The sequence below is a fragment of the Misgurnus anguillicaudatus genome, chromosome 10 (assembly GCF_027580225.2).
Source record: "Misgurnus anguillicaudatus chromosome 10, ASM2758022v2, whole genome shotgun sequence".
NCBI lineage: Eukaryota > Metazoa > Chordata > Actinopteri > Cypriniformes > Cobitidae > Misgurnus > Misgurnus anguillicaudatus.
In genome coordinates this window covers 4,512,644-4,536,600 of record NC_073346.2, presented here as the reverse complement: position 1 = coordinate 4,536,600, position 23,957 = coordinate 4,512,644, and the positions used below count along the sequence as shown (strand labels likewise).

General features: G+C 42.4%; 2 long non-coding RNA genes across 2 annotated transcripts in view; one reads left to right on the top strand and one right to left on the bottom strand.

Annotated features, from left to right (window-relative positions):
- The window catches only part of LOC141367338 (uncharacterized), a 101,383-nt gene that overhangs the window by 64,957 nt on the left and 12,469 nt on the right, over positions 1-23,957 (top strand). The gene's annotated exons all lie outside the window — the stretch shown is intronic.
- On the bottom strand, positions 1,103-13,358 carry LOC129448996 (uncharacterized). Its single transcript, XR_012371415.1, has 3 exons — positions 12,670-13,358; positions 5,171-5,228; positions 1,103-4,929 (listed from the first exon to the last, which is right to left on the bottom strand). It is a non-coding gene; the product is annotated as an uncharacterized lncRNA (long non-coding RNA).

The following is a 23,957-nucleotide window of genomic DNA, read 5'->3' as shown; positions in this document are numbered from 1 at the left end:
TACTTCTAATCCAGCTCCAGTGCGTCCTCCATTGTTCTTCTAAGGTAAAGTTAAAGATAAATGCTCCTCTTCCTCAATGTCCAGACATAAATGAAGATATTCCTCACGTGTGTGTATAAAGTTTATAATCCAAACATGCGGAAAAAGTCTTTAAATCTGATAAAACTTTACGCTTTGTTTATTATTGTTGGAACTGCTCGTCTCTTCATTACCATGTCAACAGGCGTGACCGAATTAAAGATAATGAAGTCAGCCAGGAAAAACGGTACTCTCTTTACTTCAATGCAGATTACATAATCAGGCATTATTTGTTTTCGATTATATTTAGCTTGTTTAAAAGTAGACATTTCAGGGTTTCTTTGGATATGTGTATCATGCTTGTGTGACGAGTATTCGCAGAGTTTCAATTGATTTTTGTAACGTGTTTTGAGAGACAGCTGGCAGAGACAGAAATGTCTGTATGCACACCCTGTTTATTTTCTTTATTTGACAAAAACACAAAGATCTGTTGTTATTGTGAATGAACACATATTAAAGAAGACCCTTTACCGTTTCAAATGATGTCAAACACGTAAGTGTATGATTATTAATGATGGAGTATTTTAAGTTGATTCTGCCATGATAAGGAAAAAACACGTCAAAACGCGGCGCCGCGTTTTTGGACCCCAGGGGGTTAAAGTCAGAAGTTGTTCCCTAACTGTTGTTTTCTACCATTATAACACTTGGAAGCGCAAGTAAAAAAGGGGCCGTTTACACTTGGTATTAAGATGTGCTGTTGTCGTTCAGATCACAAGTGGACGATACTAAAGACAGGTGTAAATGTTGTTCAAAACATCTTGAGCTCATCCACTTTTGACCACATTCAGAGGTAGATGAAAACACTTTTGATCGGATTGCTTTTGTAGTGTAAGCGCGCATGTGGTAGAATGTGTTCAAACAGCCAAAAGAGAATATCAAAGAACGCTTTTACATATAAATGAACAACACACTGTGCAGCATGTCTACTTACAAGCAGCAGACTCTGGCATAATATTAGTTGCGTCCATTTAAATCCCGTCATTACTCCTGCTCATGTTTAAATGACAGCAATTCAATTCAATTCAATTCAATTTTATTTATATAGCGCTTTTCACAAGTGTTAATTGTTGCAAAGCAGCTTTACATGAGAAGATGTGGAGGAGAACACAGAAAATCAATAGATAATATAAGAAGTAGAGAAAGCGGTTAAACCGTACAAGCGAGCATATTAATAATGTAACGTATACTGTAAAGTGCTAAGTAAAGCCAAAGTTGGCTGACTCTCCCTGGGATTAAAAACCCTCTAGGAAAAAAAACCCAATGGGAAAAAGTCCTAGAAGGACAAAAACCCTTGGTAGGAATTAATATATATTTATATATATATAGAAACGGTAGGGATAGGAGGCGGGTAAGCGAATTAAACTGGTTTAGCCGGTGGTCGTTGGTCGGGCATCGGCTGGTCATCACGTTGAAGGACAGCCAGTGGATCAGTGATGCAATGATCTTCACAGCAACCGGAACTGGGTCTGTTTGTCTCATGGTCCTCGTGGTTGAGGACGAGACAGGGAGAGAAAAACAGAATTCTATTAGCGTAGGGGCCGTTCGCATGCAATGCAAGTGTCAAACATTATAGTGGTTTAAGTCGGCTCGGTTCCAGACAGGCTAACTATTGCGGCAATAGTATATTACCCATATGAGGTATGTGAGTGCTTTGTTCTAGACAAACTAACTACTGTGGGAAATATACATTTACTGGACATTTTATGTGAATGCTTTGTTAAAGAAGAATGTCTTAAGTTTAGATTTAAATTGATCGACTGTGTCTGATACTCGAACATTATTTGGTAAATCATTCCAGAGCTTAGGGGCTAAGTAGGAAAAGGATCTACCACCTTTAGACACTTTTGATATTCTAGGGATAATTAAGTGACCAGAATTTTGTGAGCGCAGTTTACGTGATGGATTGTATTCTGATAGTAGTTCTTTAATATACGAAGGCGCTAGGCCATTTAAGGCTTTGTAGGTGATTAGTAATATTTTAAATTGTATACGATATTTAACTGGTAGCCAGTGTAAAGATGCCAGAATTGGACTGATGTGGTCATACTTTTTAGATCGAGTAAGCACTCTTGCGGCGGCGTTTTGAACCAGCTGTAGCTTGTTTACCTGATTTGCATGGCATCCCCCGAGTAACGAGTTACAATAGTCTATTCTAGAAGTCATAAAAGCATGGATAAGCTTTTCTGCATCTGATGCAGACAGCATATGGCGTATTTTTGAGATATTTCTAAGATGGAAGAATGCTGTGCAGCAGATGTTGGCGATATGACTATCAAAAGATAGATTGCTGTCGAACATTACGCCTAAATTCTTAACCGTGGAAGATGGCACCACCGTGCAGCCATCTATGGGCAACTTGTAATCTGACATATTATGTTTGTAGCGATTCGGTTCAATAATAAGTATCTCTGTTTTATTGGAGTTTAGCATAAGAAAGTTTTGTGCCATCCAGTCCCTAATATCACTAATGCAGTCTGTTAGCTTAGAAAACTGGTGGGTTTCGCTAGGATGCGACGAGATGTAAAGCTGGGTATCATCCGCATAGCAGTGAAAACTTATGTTATGTTTCCTGATAATGTCTCCTAGAGGTAACATATATAACGAGAATAGGATAGGGCCTAGAACTGATCCCTGAGGTATGCCGTATTTAACGGGGGAGTGATATGACTCTTCCTCATTTACATAAACAAAGTGATATCGATTGGTTAGATACGATCTGAACCAGGCTAACGCCTGACCACTGATGCCAACATAGTTTTCTAGTCTATTGAGTAAGATTGTGTGATCTATTGTGTCAAAGGCTGCACTAAGGTCTAGTAATATAAGGATTGAGATTTCACCACGATCGGATGTTAATAGGAGGTCATTTGTAACTCTAAGCAGCGCTGTCTCTGTGCTATGGTGGGGCCTGAATCCTGATTGGAACTTTTCATATGTATTATTATTTTCTACGAATGTGCGTAGCTGGCTTGCCACTACTTTTTCTAATATTTTAGAAAGAAAAGGTAGATTTGAGATTGGTCTAAAGTTATTAAGATCTCCCTGGTCAAGGTTTTGCTTTTTAATGAGCGGTCTAATAACTGCTAGTTTGAAAGCTGTTGGAACGTATCCTAATTCTAGAGATGAGTTAAAGATATTAAGTACCGTGTCTGACACTACATGAAATACCTCTTTTAGTAATTTTGTGGGAACGGGGTCTAGTATACAGGACGATGATTTGGATGACGTTACTAGTTTAGAGAGCTCTTCTATTGTAGTAGGATTAAATGACTCAAGATGTTCGTTTGGTAATCTAGTGGAAAATGTACTATTGGGTAGAGTGATGGCTGCTTGCGTAGTTTCTATGTTTTCCCTAATAAACATAATTTTGTTAGTAAAGAAGTTCATGAAGTCATCACTATTGTGTTGGAGTTTACTATTGGTTTCTGTTTGTTCTTTGTTTCTAGTCAGTTTCGCAACTGTGCTAAATAGAAAACGAGGGTTGTTATGATTTTCTTTAATAAGCGTACTGAGATAGGTAGATCTGGCAGTTTTAATAGCCTGTCTGTAGTGTTGAACACTCTCTTTCCATGCTGAACGCCAAACCTCTAACTTTGTGTTTCGGTAGTTTCTTTCCATTTTTCTAGCTACTTTTTTAAGGGCTGCAGTATGATGGTCATACCATGGAGCTGGCGGTTTTTCTTTGATTCTCTTTTTTCGAATGGGAGTAACGGCATCCAACGTGCTAGAGCAGACGTTGTTCAGGTTTTCTATTATAATATCTAGATCTTCACGATTATCTGCTACATGTTTCATTTGAGACAGGTCTGGAAGAGTGCTAATAAAGCTATCTTTAGTGGTGGAAATTATTGTTCTGGCTAATCTGTAGCATGTTGTAGGCTGAGCGGTCCTATCTAGAAGTATTGTGCCTGACACAAGGCAATGGTCTGAAACGGCATCGCTCTGGGGTGATATTTTGATGTCATTAATATTGAGTCCGAGTGACAGAATTAAGTCTAGTGTGTGATTACGAGTATGCGTGGGCCCTGACACGTTTTGTTTAATGCCGAGAGAATTTAGAACATCCATAAACGCACGTCCTAATGCATCTTTTGGATTATCCACATGGATATTAAAATCACCAACAATAAGAGCTTTATCTACAGTGACTGTAAGCTCAGATAGGAAGTCTGCTATTTCTTTAAGAAAATCTGTGTGGTGGCCTGGAGGCCTATATATGGTAGCTAAAATGAACGAAAGTCGTTTGTTGTTGCGATCAGTTATTTCCATATTTAACAGTATTATTTCAAACGAATTAAATTTTAGGTTGGATTTATGGTTTACTTTGAATATTTTATTGTATATTGTAGCTACACCACCCCCTCTCCCTATTAGACGAGGAACATGTTTATAATAATAGTCTTGTGGGGTGGATTCGTTTAAACTGGTGTAATCGTCTGCTTTAAGCCAGGTTTCTGTTAAACAGAGTGCATCTAAGTTTTGGTCAGTAATTATTTCATTGATAATTGGTTCTTTGTTGGTAAGTGATCTAATGTTAAGAAGGCCGAATTTTAACATTTGAGTTTCATCTGTTAATGTATTATGTTCTAGTTTTATGTTAATAAGATTTGTACGAGACGAGGTAAACGGTGCTCTGTATTTATTTGTTCGAGGAACAGACACAGTCGAGATGTGTTGGTACTCTGTTAAAAAAGGCTCTATGTGCTGGGATATATGTGATCTTGACATGTCAAGGCAGCTAACAGACTGATGGGTATGCCGATCTGTCTGTTTCCTGACCTGGGCCCTGGATAGTCAGACAATATCAAAAGTCAGCAGAAGGAATCGCCCACAGTCTCCACAGACCATCCACTAAAAGTATTCAGGACAGAAGAGGTTAAAAGTGGACAAAACTGATGGATTTAAATACCAGGTGTAAACAGAATGTGTCCCTCTCATCCACTTATGATCCGATTGACAAAAAAATACCATCTTAATACCAAGTTTAAACAGCCCCAAAAACACAATCACTTCACTAAAGTGTGTCATTCTGCTTATAAAAGAAATGGGCTTGCAGTGAGCAAAGACGTTTCTCATGATGATGACGACTCACCTTCATGGATTCAGTCTTGCATAAGCAATGTGACACGGAACAGGAATTTGAAGAAATACTGATAGGAAAGGAAAGAAACTGAAGTTAGTTTCAAGTTAGACAACTGTTCCCATATTTATCAAGCTTCTGAAAGTGCCATTTTTGTCTTAAGTACTAAGAATTCATGAAATATACTCCTACTTTCAAACTTAAGTATAAAAGCAAGTTGTCAAATTTCTTAAAGCTAAAAATCACTCTTAGGGGCCAATCACACCAAACGCATTTATGGCAGTTGCAAGCGCTTTTTTGAATGATTTTCTATGGGCAGGGAGCGTTTGCACGCTGTTTACCTTGCGTTTTTTGCCACCAGCTGCAGCACACGCTTTTGAAGGAGCGCTGAGTGCGGAAAAGCAGCCAACGTCATTCGCATCTTTCCATTGTCCAATCGGATGAGGGGAGAGGCGGGCCTTACGGTGTGTTGAGGGAAGTTAACAGTTGCTTAAAAGAACCGGATTCCACTCGCTCACTCTCTCCTGCGTGTTTGTGCACCTCTCACCCTCAAACAAGGTCAGAGCAAGCGCCCTCTTTTTAAAGTTTCTGCTAATATGACAGTTAATAGCAAAATAATATCACGCTTCAATATTTGATTGACAAGACAGCTGACTCGTTGGTTGCTAGCAATCTGAAAAGCCACGTCACACTGCTCTTTATAAAAAAACGCAGTGCATCGCGCCTTGCGTTTTCAAGCGTTTGAAGCGCGTTTGGTGTGATTATTTGAAAAAATAAAACTGAGTTTGGGACAAAAATTAAATGGATTTCATAGGGCCCTACTAGATGCTGCTCCTCCATGGCTTTATTTATTTATTTCAAAGTGTTTTTATTGTTTTAAATGTACATAACACAAACCAACAAAGATGCATTCTCTTATGTCATACAAGGCATTCCCATCTACAAACCACATACTTTGTATACCTTATCTCACATATCCCTTTTCATCACAGATTTGCAACCAGGGTTCATACAAATACTAAGAATGCACACAGAACCAAACAAAACAGAAAACAAAACAAAAAAAAATGTAAAGAAGAAAGAGAGGGGGAGATGAGAAGTTTTTTAATCTAGAGAATTAGCATCAAATACATTTTCATAATAATCCAAGAAAGGTTGCCATGTATTCTGAAATCTTTCTGCTGCGTTTTGGACTGTAGTTCTTAATTTTTCAAGCTGGAGGAAGGACATAGTTTTGCACACCCAACGTGAGTGTTTTGGAGACAAAGGAGATTTCCAATTTGTAAGAATTAGTCAGCGGGCTAACAGTGTAGAGACTGCTATTAGTTGAGATTGGCCTCTTGAGACAACAACTTCACTATGTACCACCCCAAATATTGCAATGACAGGATCTGGATCAATATTCTTTTTACAAATATAGGTGAATGTATTAAATATCTCGGACCAGAATGTGCCTATGCTTGGGCATGACCAGAACATGTGAGCCAGAGAGGCAGGGGCTTGGTGACAACGCGTACAGTTGGGATCCACATTAGGATATATTTTGGCAAATTTGGTCCTAGAGAGGTGCAGGCGATTAAATACTTTGAATTGTATCAACCTGTGCCTAATACAGATAGACGATGTGTATATTTTATGTATAGCTCTTTGCCAAATCTCATCAGTCAATTCTATATTTAGATCCTCCTCCCATTGTACCTTAAGAGACAGAAGAGATGGGCATTTCATGGCTTGAATAGCAGTATACAGCTTGGAGACACCACCCGAGAGATGAGGCTTGACCATCAGACAATGATTGAGGGGGCCGATATTTGGTTTTGAGGGGAATGAATGAAACTGGGAACGGACAAAATCACGGACCTGAAGATACCTAAAAAAAAAATGTGTTTTTGGTAAACTTAATTCGTTAAACAAATAGTCAAAAGAAACGAACGTGCCATCTACAAAAAGATCTCCAACACTGTTTATTGCTTTTCTAGCCCAGGTGAGAAAGGCCGAATCTATAAGTGATGCCTTAAAAAGAAAGTTTGAGGACAAAGGCATAGACACCAGAGCTTGTGTTTGACCAAAATGTTTGCGAAATTGGGTCCATATGCGTAAACTGCCTCTTACGATAGGATTGTCCGTATATGCACCCACTGCCACTGGAAGTGGAGCACACAGCATTGAGGCCAAAGAGACGGACAAGCATGAATGCTGTTCCATCAGACACCAACTCAAACTATTCCCACCATTGGAAGCTCCGTACCATATTGCTAATTTGTGAATGTTTGCAGCCCAATAATAGTTTAAAAAATTTGGTAGAGCTAGTCCAGCATTCTCCTTACATCTCTCAAGAACTGTTTTCCGTACGCGAGGTATAGTTTTGTTCCATATAAATGTAGTGATGTACCTGTCAAGTTCCTTAAAGAATGATTTGGGTATGAAAATTGGGACTGTTTGAAATAAATACAAGATCTTAGGTAGCATTACCATCTTTATTGAATTAATGCATCCAGCCAATGACAAAGGCACAGTAGACCAACGATTAAGGTTTTCCTTGATCTGTCCTAAAGCGGATTTGAAATTATTTTGGAATAGGTCCTTATATCTACTTGTGACATTTACTCCCAGGTATGTCATGGGGCCCCCTGTAGTCCTGAATGGGTATGAGTCAAAGGATCGGTTCCGAGCCAGAACGTTAATTGGGAACAAAACACATTTGGTGAGGTTAATCTTGTACCCAGAGGATTTACCAAATAAAGAAATGGTGTCTAGGCATTCTGGGATTGAAGTCTCCGGATCTGATATAAACATTAGCAAATCATCGGCATATAATGACACTTTATGGGCCAGGCCACCCCTTGTAATACCCTGTATATTATTATTAGATCGCAATGCCTCGGCAAGTGGCTCGATGACCAGATCAAAGAGAAGAGGGGACAGCGGACAGCCCTGTTGTGTCCCTCTCTGAACAGTGAAATATTGCGAATTAAAGTTATTAGTCCTCACTCTAGCTTGGGGTGCTGCATACAATGTCCTAATCCAAGAAACAAAGACTGGACCAAAGCCGAATTTGCTTAGAGTTTTGAAAAGGTGTCCATACTCAATTCGATCGAAAGCTTTATGAGCGTCTAGTGAAATCACAATTTCTGGCGAGTGAATCGAATGTTTAGAATATATTATGTTAAAGAGGCGGCGTAAATTGTGAAAAGACTGCCTACCCTTTACAAAGCCTGTCTGGTCAGGATGTACAATTTTTGGTACTACAGATTCCAATCTTAAGGAGAGAATCTTTGTAAGTATTTTATAATCACATGTGAGTAGGCGAATTGGGCGATAAGACTCGCATTTAGTGGGGTCTTTTCCCTTTTTGGGAAGCACAGATATTGTGGCTTGGGTCATAGATGTAGGGAGCTTCTCTTGTTTAAGGGACTCATTGTATACAAGACACAATAAGGGTATCAACTTCGAGGCAAAAGCCTTGTAAAACTCAATTGGATACCCATGTGGGCCTGGTGCTTTTCTATTTTTCATTGATCTAATTGCTTGACTAATCTCAATTTCAAATATCGGCTGCTCAAGGATGACCTTATCCTCCTCAGCTATATTCGGGAGAGTTACATTGTCAAGAAATACATGATCACTAGGATTGTCTGAAGAATATAAGGATGAATAAAATAATCTGAATTGCTCATTAATGTCTTTGGGATCAAGCTTTACTTCTCCATCCGCAGTTTGTATTTTTGTAATATAATTGGCAGCAGAGTATTGACGCAGCTGGTGAGAGAGTAACCTACTTGCCCGCTCTCCATGTTCATAGAAGTTTTGTCTAGATTTCAGAAATTTCTCTCCTGCTTCCATGGAGGCAAGAAGATTAAATTCAGTTGTAATGCTATTCTTTTTTTTCGGAGGTCAGCTGTAGGGGCCGAGGAGTGTTGCTGGTCAACATAGTGTATTAGATTGATCAACTCATTGTAACGTCTAGACCTGCTTCTATTAAGACGGGCAGTGTATTCTATTATTTGGCCCCTAATATATGCTTTGTCTCCCAAAGTATTAAAATATCAGTGTCTGGCAGCTTGTTAGTTTTAATAAAGAAATCAATCTGTTCTGAAATAAAGTCTACAAAGGTTTCATCGGACAACAAAGATGTATTAAGTCGCCAATTACATTGTATTGGTCTTCTAGCCTGGAGCCAAAGCTCCATAATGACCGGAAAGTGGTCAGAGATAACAATGCTTTCATAACTGTAAGACTTAATTGATGACAGCATTTTTTGATCCAGCAAAAAGAAGTCTATTCTTGAGTATGTTTGATGAACAGTGGAGAAGAAGGAAAACTCATTTAACGTAGGATTCTTAAATCTCCATGGATCTACTACACCCCTAGAACTGCAAAAGGCATTTATAATAGTTGCAGATTTAGAGGGGGAAGGAGGGGCTGTAAATACTTTAGAACGGTCTAAAGAAGGTTTAAGAACTGTATTAAAATCTCCTCCCAGAATCAGATGATGTGTGCCCAGCTCTGGTATACGGCCAAACAATTCTTTAAAAAAGTCTGGGTTGTCACAATTTGGAGCATACACACTAACTAGGACCACCGGCACGTTATAAAGTCTGCCCTGAACAATCACAAAACGCCCGCATTTATCACTTATAGCCCTGGTTTGTATGAATTGTACATTTTTGCCAATCAAGATGGCTGTACCATGAAATTTGGAATTTAATTCAGAGTGGTAGACCTGTGATACGCATCCTCTCTTTAATTTAGGGATGTCTGTTGTGCGAAGGTGTGTTTCCTGTAGGAAAATTATCTCTGCTTTCAATTTGTTTAAATGTGAAAACACCTTACTTCGCTTTACAGGATGATTGAGTCCCCTCACGTTCCAGCTTACAAATTTAGTCGCAGGTCTATTCATTCCATCTGCAGAACCCATGGCTGATAAAGTCCAACTCAGTGCTATTATGAAAACTCATCTCCAACTCTGAGACAAAAAAAAGAAGGTAAAGGGAAAAAAAACAAGAAGACCAAGACAAAAAAAAAAACGTTGCAGAATATAGAAAAAACTTTTAAATTACCCATTAACAACACAGACCCCTGCTGGTCCCTCCCCAAATGAGAGACTGCACCCCCCCAACCTCCCAAGCCACTATGAAGTTTCATGGAAAGAAGAAAATAAAACTTACCGAGTGGAGCTGAGGCCCCACACAAACCTTATAATAACAATTAAGCTGAACATCTATCAGACATATAAACTATTGCATATAAAAAGAAATAGAATACAATTACATATTCTGAATGAAAAAATAGCAACGTCTTAGTTCACATATGCAACTAGCCATCACCCACTGTCTAATGTAACTGAACTGATCCAATGATTCACTGATGAGCCGGTCTAATGTCCCATTGCATTACACTGCAGCGATATTGATCAAATATCGCATTACCATGATATGTAGGCGAACAAACTCCCATATTAATCACTCATAAGTCCCCTGACAAAGGTAACCGCCTTCTCTGGGTCAGTAAAGCTCTTCTGCTAGCCGTCCCGTGTCGTAATCCTCAGTTTTGCAGTATACAACAGCCCATATTTTACTCCATCGCATTGCCGTAATAACTGTCTCACCTGTCAGAAAGCCGCTCTCCGTCGCGCCACATTCTGTGTATAATCAGGGAACACTCTGATATTGTCGCCATTTTCAAGTTTTGGAGATGTAGCAGCCTTTCGTAGAATGCTTTCCTTCTCTTGATAGTAGTGGCACTTGACAACAAAAGCTCTCGGGGGTTGCCCATCTCCCGGGGCTTGCTGCAAAGTACGGTGAGCTCTGTCAATAACAGGTGGTTTGTCCAGGCCCATCACTTTTTGTAAAAGTTTTGCAACGAAGGTGCTCGCTGAGACACCAGCCTCTCGTCCTTCTCTAACCCCAAAGATGCGTAAATTACATCTCCGTGATCTCGCCTCCAAATCCTCAGCCTTTGCCGACAACAGGGGTGCAAACTCATCAGGGGTGAAAAAGGTGACAAGCCACAAGCGCTCTTATATAAGCGGATACGCGGCTTGCACGCTCCTCTTAAACAGAAACAGGTATATAGCACATATAGCACTGTTGTCAACGGCTTAAAATCACTTAACTTAAAACTGCGGTGCGTGAACAAATGTTAAACTTTATGACCACGCGCACAGCAACGTGACATGGGCGCGTAACCTCAAATGAGAAAATACTACGAGTTAAGTATGTGCACTCAATCTGCAGACTGCTTAAACTTCGGCAGCAAATGAGGTGGCTATAAATTGTAAAACATAACCCGCCAAACTGGCTAGTAATTTGACATCGTTACCACAATAGCTGGACATGATTTTCATAATTTCATTTACTGCTACCATGTCGCAGACCCCCCTCACCCCTCATTTTCAAAAACTCATCGGATCTAGACGAATCACAAGAATGACCTATTTTGTATCAAAAAACGGCGAATTTCGCCGAAAGGTGACAAGTTTGCACCCCTGGACAAACTCACCACCTCTTTTTTCAGTTCAGCCACCTGTTGTTCCAGATTAGCGATAGCATCCGAGTGATTGTTAGTTGCAGTTTCCAAGCCTGCGGTGCGCTCCTCTAGCACATTAACTTTGGTGTTAGCCTGATCGATTGCACCCTTCAGCTCGTCTCTCAAACCACTGATTTGCTTGCGTATTTCTTCATTTTGCATCTTTGCTTTCTCATCAATTTTGGCCAGCAGTTCGTTTCTTAATGAATTTATTGCTTGCAATATCGCTGACTGCCCCAAGCTCGTGCTTTCAGCTGGTTCGTTAGCTTTAGCAGCCTTCCTCAGGTCCGGCATGTTTATAAGCGGCTCAGCTCGATTAACAGAATAAAAACTAAAATAAAAAAATATAAAAACTCACATTTTATCCATGCACACATTGTCTGTGTGGCTTCAAACAACAAAAAAGTGTCTTGTTAACGAATTTTAAGGTTCATGTGGGAGAGCTCAGTTAGACACGTCTACATCCCTTCGAGGCCCAACCCCTCCATGGCTTTAAGGGGACACTTCACCCCTTTACATTAAGCTTTGTATCATTAGAACCCCAGTCATGTTTTTGAATGGTCGTGCATCATTTCCTCAGTTGCCGCTGAGACGGGAGAAATACAGATTTCAGTGTTGCACTTCCTTCTTTCAATGATGTAAAAATCATCATTTTGCATCATTGAAAGCAGGAAGTCCAATAACTTTGTTGAGGGGGTGTGAGACTACAAACACCCCCTTTCTCGGTCAAATAGGCACCAAATTCGAAATTTTTGTTACATTTTGACTACAAATATGACGCACTTTCAATAAAGATTAATGTTTCTACGGGTGAAATGCTCCTTTAAAGAATGATTCTACAGCCCTAGAAATATGACATCAAACACGGAACAGGAAAGGAGATTCCTGTGGCAGACACCCTCTCCAGAAAGTCCATAGCAACAAAACATGACAATCTCAGCAAAGATATGGACATGTAGATTCACTTAATTATAAAAACTTACCAGTCAGTGACACAAAGCTGCAACAGATCCGTACCGAGGCAGTTTTCAGCAGCTCAGATAGATGATCTTGGATGGATGGATTTCTAAGACAAACTTTCATTGACCAGTGAAGATAAGAAAATAGTCATATCTGACCTTACACAGAAAAGATATGCGCACACCCTGAGAAGTCTAAGTTAAGAGGACGAAATGTTATTCTGGCTAGGAATGTGTAAGCAGATAGAACACATGATCGAAAGATGCAGTACTTGCCTGGTGCAACATAATTCAAATACCAAGGAACACGTGATTCATCATGAAATACCAATCAGACCATGGCAGGTATTAGCTTCAGACCTCTTCACCTGGAACAATGAAGAATACATGGTTAGTGTAGATTACTATAACCATTTCTTCCAATTAGACAAACTCAACACTACTACGGCTGCCACTGTCATCAGCAAGCTTAGTCACTTTCGCAAGACATGTCATACCAGTGAAATTAAAAGGTCCACAATATCAACACAAAGAGTTTGAAGACTTTGCAAAAACATTATGGGCTCTATCTTACACCCGGCGCAATGCAGCGCAATGCGCAACGCAAGTGTCTTTCGCTAGTTTCCACCCTAATTTTCACGTTTAGCACCGCGTTGTTTAAATAGCAAATGCATTTGCGCCCCCTTTTGCGCCCATGGGCATTCTGTTCTAAAAACGAGGTGTGTTCAGGCGCATTGTTGGCGCGTTGCTATTTTGAGGCAACTAAAATAGACTACGCCACTGACCAACAAAAACCTGGTCTAAAGTCGAAAGTCAATGGCACAATGTGTTTTATGTTATTTAAAGAGGGCATTAGTAAAATGCGCCTATAAACGGGAGGACAACGCGGGTTTGCTTATCACAATGTACATGAATGCGCAGCAGCACAAAAATGCTTTTAAATATGAAAGATTAAAGGATTGAATGTAAAAGATTATTATTGAGTCTCTTGGACATAAATGAGGACTAATTATGAGACGTTAGAAGGCGCAAAGAGCTGCTTCACCTGCATGCAGCCTGGTAAGTAAATAAATGCTTTGCTTTGAACAAATGCATCTGTTTTTAAATGTTTTTTTAATGCTACCTCACGGATTTATTGTATATGATGACTCTGTACCTGCGGATATGGTGAGATGAGAAACATTTTGTAATGTTTAAAAAAACTCTTTGCTAAAAAAACGCTGAAAAGTGCTGAAACGTGAGGAGAGCCGTTTGTAAATTCTTTATCTCATGTTTGTTACAAATAAAGTATTTTTAGAGTACAAACCTTTTCTTACATACTTGTAAATTATGTTTTGATGATATTGGATAGCCACATTTAAAGCAATTGCAAGCCTGCTTTTACTTCCATGGCTAAAAGAAAACGGGTTTTAAAGGTTTTAATAAAAAAATAACAATTTCAATACAAGTGAAAAACAACACAATTATTTAACATTAATCTTAAACTGAGGATATTCTTCCTCCGCTTAGTTTTTCAGTTTACAAAGTTCGTCATCTAAATAGGGATTAGACATATGTTATGACTGGATGAAAATGACAGGAAGCAAATGCGAGGTAAGATGAACAAAGGTTTATTTAAACAGATGACACAGATGATAATGCTGAAATGGTTGGACAGACAAAGGCTGCGGTGACAATTCCTGGTGAGCGTGGATGAAGTTTGGTTGACGGGTGAAACCGGATACACAAACGGGCAAAACTCCACACGAAGACGAGATCACAGGAACACACGAACACGAGAAACACTGGTGAGACATGTAGCGTAATCATCTGGCAGTGAGAAGAGAGAATGGGTGAGTATATATGCCATATGGGTAACTACCACCAGCTGGAGCAAAGCAATCACACACACCTGCACTCACTCAGATCATTAGCGATCAGACACGCACACACACACAGTTCAGTCATACAGACAAACACAACACAGAAAGTCACGATGGACTTATCCTACCGTGACAGTACCCCCTCCCCCACGAACGTCACCTGACGTTCCGGGGCTCCTTGACCTGCGATGGAAATCATCAATAAGGGAATGATCCAATATGTCCCGAGCCGGAACCCAACTTCTCTCCTCCGGACCGTAACCTTCCCAATCCACCAAGTACTGAAATCCGCGTCCCCGCCGTCTAGAGTCCAGAATACGATTGATCGAATAGGTTGGTTCCCCATCTACGATACGAGGCGGGGGGGGGAACCGGGACAGGCGGATTAAGACGAGATTTAAACACGGGTTTAATTTTAGAAATGTGGAAAACCGGATGAATTCGTCTGTACACAGGAGGGAGATTAAGGCGGACTGTTACTGGATTAATGATTTTAGCAACAGAAAATGGGCCTATAAATTTGGGAGTCAACTTATTCGAGACGGAACGCATCGGAATATTCTGAGTAGAAAGCCACACTTTTTGACCCACGACGTAAACGGGAGGCTTCGACCGGTGGCGATCGGCCTTGGCCTTGGTGCGCTGTCTCACTTGGAGTATGACCTCACGTGCCCTACTCCAAGTGCGACGACACCTCTGGACGAAAGCGTGAGCGGAGGGGACCGCGACCTCGGATTCCAGACTGGGAAATAACGGTGGTTGGTAACCTAAACTACACTTAAACGGAGACAGGCCCGTAGCTGACACTGGTAATGAATTGTGCGTGTACTCCACCATAGAGAGTTGTTGGCTCCAGGAGGAAGGATTTTTAGAGACCAAACATCGCAACACTCTTTCCACATCCTGATTGGCTCGCTCGGTTTGACCGTTGGTTTGAGGATGAAACCCCGAAGACAGACTAACCGTAGCTCCTAGCAACTTGCAAAACTCACGCCAAAATTTAGATATAAATTGGGGACCCCTATCAGAGACCACGTCTGTCGGAAGGCCATGTAACCGGAATACGTGGTCAACGATAGCGACCGCTGTCTCCTTGGCTGAAGGCAATTTGGGCAAGGGAATAAAATGAGCCGCCTTCGAGAACCGGTCCACTACGGTTAAAATCACCGTATTACCCTGGGAGGGTGGGAGGGCGGTAATGAAATCGAGCGAAATATGGGACCGGGGTCTCGAAGGGACTGGCAGCGGTCTAAGTAACCCGTCAGGAGGACGATTAGATGCCTTACCCACAGCACAAACCGAACAAGCCAATACAAAATCGTGTGTGTCACGAGCCATCCCTGGCCACCAAAATCGTTGCTTAACCAAAAACTTGGTTCGACTGACCCCTGGATGGCAAGCTATACTGGAATTATGGCTCCATTTAAGTACCTCTGATCTCAGTCCCTCTGGCACAAATAACCGGTTCGGTGGGCAACGGGCCGGGGGCGTTACCCCTTCTAAGGCTTTGGTCACCTTCGATTCGATCTCCCATGAGAGCGCGGAGATGAATATGGTCTCCGGTAAAATAGGCTCGGGAGATGAGGCACGATCGGAACGCTCAAAAATGCGGGACAAAGCATCAGGTTTGGTGTTTTTAGAACCTGGACGGTAGGACAAAGTGAAATCGAAACGACCGAAAAATAAAGCCCACCGAGCCTGCCTAGAGTTCAAACGTTTAGCAGATTTGATGTACTCGAGATTCTTGTGATCAGTGTAAACTATGAAAGGCACACCCGACCCCTCAAGCCAATGCCGCCATTCTTCTAGTGCTAGTTTAACAGCCAACAATTCCCGATTACCAATGTCGTAATTACGTTCAGCAGGCGATAAACGATGGGAATAAAACGCGCAGGGATGCACCTTTCCGTCTGAGGATGTGCGTTGAGATAACACGGCTCCTACCCCCACATCTGACGCATCGACCTCCACTATGAACTGACGCTTACGATCAGGGGCCACAAGAATTGGGGCTGAAACAAAGCAGCCTTTCAGTTTGGAAAAGGCAGTCTGGGCTGCCTCCGACCACCTGAACCCAGTACTAGCGGAGATCAAGGCAGTCAGAGGTGTGGCTAGTTGGCTGAAATTGCGAATAAAACGCCGGTAAAAATTGGCGAACCCCAGAAATCTCTGCAGGGCCTTGCGAGACTCTGGGGATGGCCAATCAACCACAGCCTTAACCTTCTCTGGATCCATACGGACACCCTCAGTCGAAATGATGTGCCCTAGGAAAGAAACAGACTGTGCATGAAACTCGCATTTCTCCGCCTTGACAAAAAGCCCATTCTCTAGCAACCTAAGAAGCACTCGTCGTACGTGTTGCACATGTTCCTGGAGAGACGAAGAAAAAATCAGTATGTCATCCAGGTAAACATACAGAAACTGATCTACCATGTCTCGCAACACGTCATTAACGAGTGCTTGGAAAACTGCCGGCGAGTTAGATAGACCGAAAGGCATAACGCAGTACTCAAAATGGCCACGAGGGGTGTTAAAAGCAGTTTTCCATTCGTCCCCCTCCCTTATGCGAACCAAATTATAAGCATTGCGTAAATCCAATTTTGTGAAAACGGATGCTCCTTGCAACCTCTCAAAAGCTGAAGACATTAACGGCAAAGGATAAGTATTCTTTACCGTAATGTTATTCAACCCTCGGTAATCAATACAAGGTCTCAAGGATCCATCCTTCTTACTAACAAAAAAGAACCCCGCCCCCGCTGGAGATGAGGAAGGACGGATGAACCCGGTTGCTAGAGAATCAGAAATGTATTTCTCCATGGCCTTCATCTCAGGAACAGATAGAGAGTAAAGCTTGCCCTTAGGCGGAGACGTACCTGGCCAAAACTCTATGGCACAGTCATAGGGACGATGAGGGGGTAGAGAATCGGCCCGAGACTTACTGAACACTCCCTTCAGGTCCTGGTACTCCACGGGCACGTTAGTTAAGTCCACCGTCTCCTCCTGAAACACAGACGCAGAGACAGATACACAAGCAGAAACAAGACAAGACTTATGACAAGCTTCACTCCAACCGGTGATAGTTCCTAATCTCCAGTTGATAGATGGGTTATGTTTAAGCAGCCAAGGATGTCCAAGTACAATGGGAAACGGTGACATAGAATTGTAAAGTCTCAGAGTGATTTCCAGAAATACAGATGGTGACCGGGTCCGTGATGTGTGTAATGACAGATAGTTCACTACCATTGAGTGCGAAGGGTGAGATGGGTTTGGAAAGAACTGTCAATGGAACCTGGAGCTTACGTGCAAAGTGATGATCGATTAAATTCCTCTCGGCTCCCGAGTCCAGTAGTGCGTCACAGGTGAGATGTGTATTGCGCCACCGCAGCTTCGCCGGGAGGAGGGTAGATGTTAACGGGGTCTTTGCTGAAGAGATTCCGCCCGAAAGTAACCCCAGCACTACTCTCGGGCGTTGCCTTTTACCGGACACCGATGGATGAGGTGCCCGGCCTCTCCACAGTACATGCAAAGACCCAGTGATCGACGACGAATCCTCTCCTCCCGGGAAAGCCGAGCTCGACCCACCTGCATGGGCTCTGGATCGGAAAAGGATGAACCGGCCGCAGACTCTCTCGACGGGGGCGTCTTCTCCCTGCCAGCCTGAGACCCATCCTCATCGTCGTAAGCAGAAATAGTCACTAATCGAATATCCGCACGGATGGCCACATCAATCAAACCATTCAGAGAGGCTGGAATCTCTCCGTGTTGGAGCTCACGTTGAATGCGGCCGGTTAACCCATGCAGGAAAATATCCCACTGCGCCTCTTCGTTCCAATGCGTGTCCGCTGCAAGCGTACGAAAGTCAATGGCGTAATCAGAAACCGACCGTGTACCCTGACGAAGATCAGCCAATTTCCTGGCAGCGTCTCTTCCCACAGCAGATCGATCGAACACCTTCTTCATCATCGTGGAAAGCGCCTCAAAATTCTGGGTACACGGATCGCGATTCTCCCACACCGCTGTTCCCCAACGCGCCGCCTTTCCCGTCAGCAGAGACAACACAAATCCCACTTTGCTTTCTTCGGAAACGTAGGTCTGGGGCTGAAGAAAGAAATGAAGAGAGCATTGAGATAGAAATTATCTACAACCTTCTGGATCACCTGCGTATTTATCTGGCGTAGAGAGCTTTGGTTCCTGACGGGAGGCGCTCGCGGGTGGTGTGGTAGGAACAGACGGTGCGGGTGGCGCAGTGGGTAGCGTCAGCTGTTGGATCGCCTGGGTGAGCTCAGACACTTTGTCTGTCATGTCCTTCATACCCCGGCTCAGTTCCTCGATACGGCTATCCTGAGTGGTGAAGCGATGAATGGCAGCGGTGATGAATTCTTCGAACCGAGCCGGGGATCCTTTACCTGCTGCTTCCATGATGGCCAGATGATTCTGTTATGACTGGATGAAAATGACAGGAAGCAAATGCGAGGTAAGATGAACAAAGGTTTATTTAAACAGATGACACAGATGATAATGCTGAGATGGTTGGACAGACAAAGGCTGCGGTGACAATTCCTGGTGAGCGTGGATGAAGTTTGGTTGACGGGTGAAACCGGATACACAAACGGGCAAAACTCCACACGAAGACGAGATCACAGGAACACACGAACACGAGAAACACTGGTGAGACATGTAGCGTAATCATCTGGCAGTGAGAAGAGAGAATGGGTGAGTATATATGCCGTATGGGTAACTACCACCAGCTGGAGCAAAGCAATCACGCACACCTGCACTCACTCAGATCATTAGCGATCAGACACGCACACACACACAGTTCAGTCATACAGACAAACACAACACAGAAAGTCACGATGGACTTATCCTACCGTGACAACATAGCGTCAGCGCAACTTGCTTTTAAAGGGGATGAGAGCTGAGTCTCTCATTGGTTTACTGCACGTTACGCCCAAAATACTCCCATTACAATAGGACCAACCCTTTTCGACCATGCGCTTGGCGCACAAACCATTTTCCCCGTCGTTAAATTAGCAAAAGTGGATTCGAACACGCCCATTTAGACGTTGCGCTGTGTGCTTTAGACAATGCGCTTAGATCGTTAAAATAGGGCCCCATGTTTCACACACATTGGCCCTCATGACTGATCCCTATCTCATTTTGGTACAGTATAGGAACCCACCTGTTGACAACCTCTTCATGTCTCCAGACCAGCTCCTCATCAGTCACAGACCGTGATCCATACTGCCAACAACAAACCAGCAGCTCCTACCCGAGATTGTCAGTTTCACAGAGACATGCTACAATGGAGTAAACAGCAGCATCAGAGAAAGTATCATTATCGCTCAGCTTGTCCACGTCACAACTACACACTGGACAGCTCATTCGCATACAATAGCATGGCTTTTGGAAACTAGCTGTTGTTGTTCACCATGCCAATACATAAAAATCCCATCATGTTTGCAGTTCAGAGGGTCAAGTGTAGTGCAGAAACTTTCACCATGTTCTTAGCACAAATGAAGATCCCACAAAAGATGTACACACATCTGCGGCTGTAAGGGTGGAAGAACAAAACACCAATACCTCACCAATGCCTCAGGTACATGCTGAAGTACCAGCACAGCATTCAAAGGCAATGAGATCCAGCCCATAAAATACCAGACCAGGTCATGCAGTGCGACCAAGAGGAATTCTAATAATGTAAATTATCTTGGGCCGGTTGCTAAACTAATCTGAACACAAAATACGCATTATGTCCTATGTAGAATTTACACCTGTTGCACCATCTAGGCACACCATACGTCAGAGACTAAATCTTACGTCTAGTCAAAGGTAGGCTTAAGTATAAAGTCTTGACTTGTTTCTATGGCAAAATAAAAATATTTAAATTGAGGAGACATTGGTGCATATAATGCACAGGCGAGCAGTGGGCTTTCATGCATGCAGGGTGATAAGTAAATCACCAATAATTCTTATATATCATATAATACTTAATATTTACAAAGACAGACTATAAAACTTATTAAAAGCTTCATTTTATTTTGTTTTTATTCAGAATTGTTAGAATTAATCACCAAAGTAATACCTTTTGTGCAAACGAGAAAGGCTTTTGTGTAGTTAACGTGCACATTTGATGTGTCTTTACGTTACACATGCATCTAGAAGGAGAGCGTAGCTGAGCTTGTTAGTAGTATTAGATGCTGCAACGGGCGTAACATTTTTTCAAAAAGCCGTATGTAGTTAAGCCTGACGTAGTGCTTATACCCAACTTTTTATGTCTAGCTGGTGCAACCGGCCCCTGGAGTGTAAGCTGATTGCTGCCTCTATGAGAGAAATGGAATCCAAAATCTGGAATGGGCTGTCTATGAATGGACATTAGGTTTTAAATATTGTTGCATATATACTGCTAGGATATGTTTGAGAAGTTCTGTGAATGCAGTAACTTCTGTTCATGCAAGATGTTTCAGTGATTTAAGTATTCATACCACTTTAATTCAAAGTGTCTGTTATTTCTTTCAAAAGAATGGCGATGTAATATTCACGTCAGCACTAAATATTTGCGACACCAGTTTATGACACATGCATACATTAGAAAGTGGTCTTAAAGGCGGAGTGCACAATGTTTGAAAAACGCTTTGGAAAAGGAGACGCGCCGACTACCAAAACACACTTATAGCCAATCAGTAGTAAGGAGCGTGTCTACTAACCGACATCCTTGCCGGGTTGCGTATGTGTGGGGCGGGTCTTTTAAAAGAAGGTCCAGATTCTATAGACCAGTTCAAATGATGTAAACAACACTGGTCCAGAAACACTTCCTGTTACAGTTTGTGACAGTTATTTTTTTATTTCACATATATTATTATCTTTAAGATGTTTATTTAACTTCAGTTAATCCAGGTTTATATGTTCTGTTGGTTTATTTTATCCCAATGTTTATCTAGTGTTAAAAAACGGAAACAGGAAGTGCTTCTGGACCAGTATTGTTTACATCTTTTGAAATGGTCTATTGGGGTAGGGGCGTGTTTGTTTAGGTGATTTCAAATATCAACATTGGCTTTCAAACATTGTGCACTCCGCCTTTAAGATGTGGTTTAGCGCCAATTGTATGTGACATGAATATACTGCTGCAAGCTTATGGGTAAAAGCTCAATTTGTACTTACTCAAAGTCTCCTTATTTAAACCTGCACGTCCTGTGGAATTCACTACAAAAAAAATGAAGAACAAGACAGAAGCAATAATAAGAGAAGTGCTTAAGATACCATAATTCATATCTACACTGTACTAGTTTTTCTTACCGCATCACAAGTATGTTTACTGCTGTAGATGTTTTACTGGCTCCTAAAGTATTATCTTATAATTGTCTTTGCTTTATATATATCTCTATGCTTTTATTGCTATAAAAAGAAAGCAGACATATAGCCAGTGTCACTATTTGATTTGTATGAATGAGCTGTGTTCTGACCTTGAGCAAACTGTACATCAAGTCAAAGTAAGATAAGATCTGACTTTTAATTAGTTACAACTAATTTATTTATCATTGCATTAAAGAGACCAACATGCTATTTCCCTTTTGGGCACTTGACTTGAGTCTGATTCTGGTGGCTGTAAAATACGAACAAAGTAATACTTACTCTTTAGCCAATAGAAAACATCAAGACACACCAAGAAAAGGATCTGAAAGAAGTAACAATAAATAGATGTCACACGGTGACGATCTTTCCAGGGGCGGAACCGAAATTAGGAGAGTTTGGTTCCGCCCGGAAGTGTTTCCGCCCGGACCAGAAAAGACGAACACCGGAACTTCCGGTAGCGCCGCGAGAGCAAAAATCAGCGAATTGAATGCAGGTGCATTTAGTTAACAGGAGCGGCTGATGATTGGAAGACACGCTGAGCAGGGCAGTATAAAGGGACATCCAAAAATCACAGTGGGAGGCTGAGTTTGTGTGCAGTTGTTGGGCTCGTTTGGTGCACTTGTTGTGAGCTGTTTTTCCTCTCAGGCTGAAGCTGGCGTGACTGTGTGGGACGTAGTAAACCTTAACGGTTGGAAGACGATCGGAGGATACTGGAAACTGAAACGAAACAAAAGGAGAAGTGGAGTAAGCGTGAGTGTTTACATATACTGAAGATATTGTGACATAGGGAGTTCGCTGTGCATTCCTGTTGGTGGAAGAAACGCCCCGTTCTGTGTGGCTCGAGTTGATCGCCTGTGTGGAACAAAGAGGAGAACATTAGAAGGAAGCTTACAGCGATTGTGAGTATAGAACATTGAGTTTGAAGACACACTTTGCACTAACCTGTTTCGTAGTGAATAACTCCGGGAAAAGGAGGACGGCCCTACCCCTAAAACAGTGTGGTGGGTGAGCCAAAGAAGGATCGACTGGGGCTATCACAGCGACGTAAAAATGGACTGGGCCGTGCTAAACATCGCCAAACAGACCCCGGCGAAGTGGAGGAAGACGGGCGTCCTGAGTGTTCACTTTGAGTGTGGTGGGTGAGTCTTTGTGTTGTGGAAATTTCACTTTGACGTGGTGCTGTGAATTGCTGTGTGTATATTGTCAGAAAAACCCCCGCCTCCGCTCACCTCGCCGTGGGAGAACGAAGAGGCTGCCGGCCCCAGTCGCTATTATTTGGCATATGTTGTGAGCACGCTCTGGACCTACAGTATTATTGTGGGGTTTGTAGCAGTCGTTTCTTTGCATCCGGGTTTATCTGAAGAGTGGTGGTGAAGAGTGGGACCACTAGAGGCTGTGTGAGTACAACTAAGAATTAATGCTGCTTGTACATTCATCTATATAACACTTACTGTTGCAGAGAAAGGTGAAGTGGACCCCGTCTGTCCCGAGGCCGCTTCAAAGGGGCGCCCCTGTCCAGTGTTCTGCCGCCTAGCAAGTGGCGAGGAGAGGGCAGCGCTCGGCTCGGTGAGACTGCGTGGCGTATGTCCCTCTGCAACCGCAGCGATCGTTGAGAGGGTTTGTCCCCAACGTTACATCACTACAGTCTCGAATCATCTGGTAAATTGAGAGAGTCCGGTTACCGTAAGTCCACCACTTTTCCCATCTAAATCATACATCTGTGAAATCTGACTGCCATCTGTCCAAGAGTGTCGCTGTGCATAAGAGAAGGAGCAAAAACGCAAGGAGAACCCTGTCTGTGCCGTACTTACTGTACGTTGTCCCAAGTGGAGAGGTGAGAGCCAACCAGCGTTTGAATAACTGTATCTGTGTGTCCCAGCCCGCAGCCTGTGGAAAGAGAGAACGAACGCGAGGAGAACCCTGTCTGTGCCGTAATTACTGTATGTTGTCCCAAGTGGAGAGGTGAGAGTCAACCAGTGGTGGAATAACTGTATCTGTGTGTCCCAGCCCGCAGCCTGTGGAAAGAGAGAACGAACACGAGGAGAACCCTGTCTGTGCCGTACTTACTGTACGTTGTCCCAAGTGGAGAGGTGAGAG